Source organism: Octodon degus, unplaced genomic scaffold (genome assembly GCF_000260255.1).
Source record: "Octodon degus isolate 3935 unplaced genomic scaffold, OctDeg1.0 scaffold00283, whole genome shotgun sequence".
NCBI lineage: Eukaryota > Metazoa > Chordata > Mammalia > Rodentia > Octodontidae > Octodon > Octodon degus.
In genome coordinates this window covers 844,935-851,274 of record NW_004524859.1, presented here as the reverse complement: position 1 = coordinate 851,274, position 6,340 = coordinate 844,935, and positions in this window count along the sequence as shown.

Sequence of the window (6,340 nt, the reverse complement as noted above, 5' to 3'; positions counted from 1 at the left end):
TTAAAAAATGTGCATAAGTTTCCATATCACAAGCTAAATTGCCCCTTAGGGGTGTTTTCTGATCCTCCTGAAGAAATCGCAGCCTCTGGCCCTTCTCTTCTTTGCCTTCAGTTTCCTCTTTCACGTCTCCCCTCCTCTCCGTCACTCTCACTTCTGTACCCGAGAGCCAAGTCTGGATTAAGTAAACAGGACAGAGATGGAGAGAGCTGGCATCGTTTCCATTGTCCCATGGAAAATGGCATCACAAAATGAAGGTGAAAAAATAGTGCTGATAAAACAGATGGTAGGTGTGCTGGCTCTCTGGTCAGCTTTATAATCACTGCAATGCAATACCGGCATCCACAACTTACAGGAGGAAAGTTTTGAACTGGATCGCAGCCTCAGGGGCTTTGGTGCACAGCTGGCAGGCTCCCAGGCAGAAGGGAAGAGGCCCAGAAGCAGCGCAGGGGAACAGGCCCAGCAGGAGGCGCACGGCCCCGACAGCCACAGCTCGTGAGCCACCCAGGATCCCCGGGCAGGCTTTCTCATCTGCCAGTGTTCCTTTATCTCACGAAAGTGGCCCATCAGGATTAGCCATCTGCACAGGCGCTGAAGGACTAGGGCTGTGTGCACCCTTGAGGGAAAACACTTTGCTCACCTCCACGAGTTCAGAGATGTGACAAGCAAGATTGTGCAGACTGTGTGTCACTGCGGACCCCTTGGTGCCTCCTTGGGGCTGGAGTGTATCTGCTAGCACAGGCTACGAGTGACTTAACTCTTCTGGGAACTGTCCCATTTGTTAGGGACAGTTAGCTCCGCATACCCTGCTACCACCCATGGTGACACTTTTCACATGGACAATAGAAAGCATGTGTTATGTATTCGCTCACTTGTGACCAAGAGTATCTGCCTGAGGGGGAGAGAATTTTACAGCCCTCGGAAGCACAGGCAAGGCATGGGCCTGAGGCGCCCTAACCCTGCCATGGGCTCGGACCTTTCAGGTGGATCCCTGGAGCCCAAGGCGAGGTCACATCCACCGCAATCCCCAGAATACACTGGGCGCAGGGAGGCAATCGGGGCACGCTCCGGGCTGTTCGTGTGTGTTGATCAAAGTTTGCTTGCCTTTTGGAAAATGCAAGTGGATCATGTGCTTAATTATAACCCATTCGAAGAAAAGAAATATGACTAGATAATTAAAGCTGAGGGAACAAATGCTAACACAGAGCCCCTTTCTTGTCCTGAAAGCCGTCCACTGCCTGCCTGCTTCACTATGTCTGACTCCAGGCTCCTGCCCGCTTACTCCCTCCACTTCACTCTACATTGCGACCACATTATTTCTAAACTTCAAATGTCACACAGTCTGTCCCTCCCCACCCAGGGGTGTGATGACAACGGCTTCCCAGGATTGGAGCGTGAGGGGCGGGCAGGTGACGTGGGACTTCTGCTGGCCGCCGTGTGCAGACACGCTCACACACACCCAAATGAGGATGGTTGGTGCTCCCTGAAAGTCGTAGACAAGCGCTCACATGCTCGTGTCATCCAGCCCCCTGCTCCCCGGGATGTGCACACTCATCTCTCCCAGCTTCTGCCTTCCATCTGGCCCTCACCTCACAGTGTACACACCACACCTCCTAAACTTGCTCCCTGGATAAGTGAGTCTGCCTCGCTGGGACACCTTGGCATGAGCTCTTTTCCTCTCATGGGATCACCTTGGAGGCCCAAGTTGAGGAGCTCCCTTTGTCTTCCCGACACCCCCTCTCGCCCAATTGCACGCCGCTCCCGTGGTGTCCAGAACTCAGCACAGCCTCGCCTGTTCCTGCACACAGGTGCCTTGCACAGTCGCAGGTCACAGGCTGTACTTCTTCCTGTGTCACAGGGGTCATGGCAAGGATCACAGATGGCTGTGAGATGACTAAACCTCAATGAATAAATGGATGTGCAGTGTAGAGAGCAGGAATTAGGGAGCAGAACATAAAAGAGCTGCTGCTGCTGCTGCTGCTGCTGCGATTAACGAGGAGCTAAGAGTAACTTACATGGTGAATTACTGACATCACGCAAGGCTCTGCTTGATAGGAAGAGAGGGAATGAACTCCTAAATCAGAAGTATAAGCCCTCAGCAGCACACGTGTAAAGCACAAGCGGAACATCAGGATCTCTGCACCAGAGGAAGGAGCTGACAGCAAGGAGGCTGCGGCAGATGCAGGAGCAGCCGCAGCAGAGGAGGGCAGCTTCTGCCAGTCTCTCCACAGGACCACCGGATGGTGGAGAGAAACCGAGTTAGAGCGACGAGTACCCTACCAAAGTCAGAGAGACGACAAGCAACAGTGTCAGAATCAAAGCTGTGTCCATCCGATACGAAAGCCACTGTTATTTCTTCTCTGTTGTGCATTTCTCTCATGAGCCTTCGGAGCACAAAGGGTGGCCTTGCTCCCAGAGTCACCAACCTCACTAAGCCACCGCCTGGTTCAGGGAACGTGGGAACCCCACAAGCTGAAAGTATCGAAGCCACTGGGCCCACACATCCCACTTCCAACAGAGGGACACTGCCTCAAAGGTGTGGACTTTTTTGTCACTTTATGTCATGCTGATTTCTGCTGAAGCTGAGAGGAATTTTCTCTGTGTGTGAAGAAGTCTGGCTCCTCTCCCTGCGCATGAGGCAGTTGGGAATTGAGTTTCATGGAGTCTACATAAAATAGGGATTATACCGCCTTCCGAGCCCAAAGTTCATAAAGTCATATGGTAGCGGGAACACAGAAAGAGAGCCGATCTCTAAGAAGAGCATAATGAAGTATCCGAGAACTCACAAATGCAGCGTTCACCACCCTCGTCCAGAACACACAAACCAGATTTGCAGTTAGGACAGAAAGATCCAGTCAGACGCCAGGTTTCCCAGCTGGTGCTGCTGCTAGAAGGTCTGGGATTTTTCAGCTCATGTGCTCTGAGCTCCGGGACGACGCTCCGACTTCTGGGTGAGTACTGGTGCTCCCTGAATTGCTTTCCATCCCGAGGGACCTCTCACTGCACAGCAGGGGAGGAGAGGAGCCTGCCTGGGAGTTAAGACGCCGGCCCCCAGCACAGGGGCCTCATTGCCCTCTTCTCCCGCTCCTTCCTGTTGCCACAGTGATCGCCAACAGTAGTATTCGCTCGCTGACCACCCTCACACTGGACACTGCGCAGGGACCCTGTGCTTAGTCCTCACAACAAACATCACAGGGAGATTTAAACCTTGCTTTCATTTCAGAACTGAGATTCCTAAAACCTACAAGGTGTGGTGTTCTTTCCCTGATTCATGCAGCTGGAAAGTGACAACTTACAAGAAAATAATAAAAATGCACTCCAGATTAATGGTCACAATGTGCATACCACACGTGATATCTGTATTTTAATAAATCCCAAATGATCCAAGGGATATAATAATTCTTTTTAAAGTGTTATCTAAAATTAAAACTTATCTGGGCATCCTGAATTTCCATTTGCTAAATATGGCAGCCACTTCCACTCTTCTTTTGGATCATTGTCAAACATCACTAGATAGGCAGGAGTCAGCTCTGAGATGTCACTGTGGTCTTCCTCATCCAGTCCAGAAGATCTCAAGCTTCTAGAATCTGTCCAAGGTGCTGGCACTTGGGGGCTGAGAAATAATCACACTTGGTCTTGTGTGGAGAGGCAAATGCCAGTCCATGAGCAACATCAGGGGCAGAAACTGCCGAGGCCGTGTGGTATATCCTCCGCAGGTGGCAGAGAGCCAGCAACATGTCACCCACAGCGCTTGCTTAAATTTTCACACACAACTGTCTTCTAGCCCGCTTAGGGTTTCTCCAAGGGCCTTAGCAACCTCCTCAGAATTGCATATGGTGGTCTGGTCAGGTTTCCTACTGCAAAGACCAAGTATCTGCAACCTGTGGGAGGACAGATGGATGGGCTCATGGTTTCAGATGCTTCCATCCGTGGTCAGCCAAGTGCAAGGCAGAAGTGTCACAGCTGAAGGGTGTGGGAGAGCAAGCCACTCGCTCTGCGAAAGTCAACAGGCAGAGCATGCAGAGAAGAGGCCTTCAAGCACACACCCCGGCGCCCTGCCTCCTCCAGCCGGCAGGCCTCCTCAGCGCCTTCCGCTGCACCCATGAGCACATTAACCCACTCAGCCGCAGCACAAGTGATCCGACCACTTTCGCAAGAGTCTCGCCCAGTCATTCTGGCAGTTAAGATCAACAGACACACCGGTGGATCAGGATAGAAAGGAAAGATGGGGAAGGGACTGCATGCAGTCCTCTCAGCATGAAGAGTGTCCTATATTAAAGTCACTTACCTTCTTGTGATTGACAGGCAAAACCTGAGCCCTTCTGAGTATCTGGATCAAGGAAGGAAATCTGCAATTGGGATTCAGGCCATGCTCCCAGGCACAGCGCCCGACCCGTTGTCCGTCCCTGCTTGTTGGCTGAGTGGGTGTCCTGCAGCTGCTCTTGGTTTAAATCCTGCTTCTGCCCTCTTTACAGTCATTTTGAGTGAGTTACCACGTGCAGCTGTCTCCTTCTCAGATGACATCCAGACTTCTCTGTGGCTGCCCTGCAGGCCGCTCTTCCAGTGATGCTCGCGTCTGGGGCTCACTCTTCCGGAGCCGGAGTGTGGCTGAGGCCCCAGCATCAGCGGTCGCCCTGCGTCTCCTCGGAGCCCCTCAGGTGCTTGCTGCTCTTCGACTCTTCATTCTTCCACCTTTTTCCATCCTCAGTGCTTGAAGAGTACATAGCTCACAGAACCATCACAGCTTTCTAATAAATAAGAACCCATACATTAAACTAGGTAAGTCCCAGTCCAAAAGTTTGACACACTATTCAACAGATGTCAGTGCGTGAGGATCCATTTGGGTTGGAGACAACTGCGCTGTTGGGCAGGTTGGTCTGGCTACTATGTCGGGTTCACTGAAGTCCACTTGGTACACTGTAAGCGTCTGCCTTTGTTAGGTGTGTACCGCAGGAATTTTGGATTGTGTGTGCATGTGTGTGTGCGTGTGTGTGTGTGTGTGTGTGTGTGATCACTACCATAATCAATCTAAAGCAGGCACCAGTTTATCAATTTCTGGCCTGCTGAACTTTTTTCTTTTATAATTGATCTCTAACTCTCTAACACTACTAGTACTACTCCACCCCAATTCTGAATTAAAAAAAAAAAAATCCTACTCTCACCGCCTCTCTCTCCACTTCCCACTGAAAATGAGAACATGTCTCTAAGAAGAAACCACATCAGCCTTTAAGCATACAAAGTAGTCAACACTAACTTTTTGATGAGTTTGAACTGTACAGAGTCCAGCTTTGCCTCCACCAAGCCTGGAGACAAAGTATATGGGTTTTCCTGTAAAATATACTTTATAAATTTGCTTTATGAATTCATCCCGCAACCGCTCACATAGAATGAAACAGACTTGTCACTAAACATCCCTCCAAAGCTTTGCACAGCCATGGGGGTTGGGGGCAGGCGTTACTGCAGATAGACGAATTGAGAGTGTGTGATGGACGCATGGTGCAATTCTGGGATTAAGGGTGTGGGCATTAAGCCTGGGTGATTACTGGATCAGTGTAGTGATCAGATTGGCAGTGCCCTAATCGGACACCCAAAATTAAAGGAAGAAAAGTTGCCTTAGGTCTCAGTGTGTAGAGGTTTCAGTCCCAAATCAGCTGGCTCCAAGGCAGGGTGGCACGAGGCAGAGGAGCATCAGTTTATGATGGCAGAAGACAGCAAAAGCAACCACAGACAGAGAGGAGACAAGCCTCTTTCTGTCCCTTTTATGGTATCTAGTCTATTGGGCTTAGGGTGGTGCCGATCCAATCAGTACACCAATCCAGTAATTGCCACCTTTAATCTCAGCACCTTTCATTCTAGCACTGAACCATGAATCACAATGACACTGGCCACCTCTAAAAAAAGCCCCATCAAGACCACATGAGGCTTTGAGGGGACAGCTAGACTCCACGCATGACAGTTAAGGGAATTAGATTGCTATAATGTTCTTGAACTGCTGTCTGACACTCAAGCCCTTCAATAAAAAATATTAACTTGGCAAAAATCCATCCCCCAAATAGGAGAGCATCCAAAATGCACGTGATACAGCACCAGAGTACCCAGCGGCGGCACAGTTCAATTCTTACACTCAATACAAGAAATTTCCCAAAATAGAAGTGAGTCTTGGTGTATGACTTGGGCAGGCTCTGTGTTTGGGGCAAATCAAGCAAATAATAGCATAGAATACCCATGACAATCGACCACCAAAGGACTCGCTCCTTATTGGTGGCAGGATTCCATGAATGGGCACAGCTATATCAAGGATGGATACATCAGACTGGGAAAAGGAAGGACCTGAGACCAAATT